A 1,467-nucleotide genomic window follows, 5' to 3' on the forward strand; every position below is an offset into this window, starting at 1 on the left:
CCCGCGGCGAATGTGCTGCAGGGACAAGGAGGGGGCGGCCCCGGGCTGGCCCCGGGCGGGCGGCGCCGAGCGCGGCGGGCGGCACCAGCGCCGGGCCCGTTGTCGGGAGGGTGCGCGCCTCGCTCGGCCCGGGCGGCGTCAGCGGCGTCTCCGCCTCCCGGCCGGGCGCCGTTGGCGGCCGGGTCGTGCCCCTGCCCCTCCCCGGGAGCGCCGGGGCTGCTCCGTGCCAACGCTGGCCTAGGGTTCGGCGGCCCTCTGAGCGGCGCGGGTTCCCCGGCGGCCGAGCGGCGCCCGCTCCCCGGGGACTCCCGCCCGGCAGCGCCTCGCGGGTGCGGAGCCTCGGACCGGGCAAACGGGGCGGGACCGCGTCCTTCGCTCCCGCACTCCAGCGGCGCTGGCACCGGCGGTACCAGGTGCTGGGCGAGAGGCAGAGCGCCTCTCAGCCTTCGCTCTCTCCCAGGCCCATCCCGTCTCCCCGCTCCACACACCTGGTTCTCTGCCTGTGCCCGCACACCCCAGCCCCGGCCTCTCTCTTTCTTTCCCTTCCTGCGGCTTTCCCGCCTGCCTCTCCTACTCCTGCTCTTCCTTTCACATCCCTATTGTTTGCACAGTCCCCCCTGCGGCCTTCTATTCTTTCTTCACCTTGAATCTCCACCACTCCATGTTTCCATATTTTTCTCTTTTCAGGGGCTTCTCTCGTTTCACAATTGCCCCCTTAACACTTCCCCTCATCTCCATCTTAAGACCACAGGTCCTTAGCAAACCCCCTCCCTTGCAGGGCTGTCTGTGCTTTCCAGCCCTGTTCCTGCTACCAGTGGCTGGTAACGGCCCCTATGCCCTCCCAGCTTACGTCCTCATTCCCATCCTTCTGCCAGGGTCATTCAGAGGCTGCAAAAATGTTGGTGTTGGCACAAAGACTAGGCAAGGAACATTTAGTGTGGGATACGAGAGAGTGGGATGCATCAAATCAGAGTTACTAAAGTGACCCTGAGACTACCTTTAATTTGTTTTTACATGAGTATCAATATTTAAGGATGCAGGAAGCCAGTTTACATATAATATGATCTTGCTCACAAGTTTCACTTCATGACAAAACAAGCAGGTAATTAAATAGTTGATGATTAAGTAATTTGCTATTTGCAGCCTGAGCAAAAGTTGTGTTCAGTATTTATCACATCAAGGGAACACTTTCTTCTATAAATTAAAAAAAAAAAAAAAAAAAAAAAAATCACTGCAATTCTTTTGCAGTCTTTGTTCAATAGTTTGGTATGACATTTCTGAGGACAAAATGTGTGTGAACAGCAGTCCCAAGGTCTCACATGGGCAGCACAATTCCTGTCAGTAGAAATGTGTAGAGAGGGCAGTGTTTGGCCCACCACCATCTGATGGCACCAGGATGGATGCTGCAACCTTTGTGTCACTTACCAACCTTTGTGTCACTTACCAATCCAAGAGGGATTTCTGCCC

Source organism: Hirundo rustica, chromosome 6 (genome assembly GCF_015227805.2).
Source record: "Hirundo rustica isolate bHirRus1 chromosome 6, bHirRus1.pri.v3, whole genome shotgun sequence".
NCBI classification, from domain to species: domain Eukaryota; kingdom Metazoa; phylum Chordata; class Aves; order Passeriformes; family Hirundinidae; genus Hirundo; species Hirundo rustica.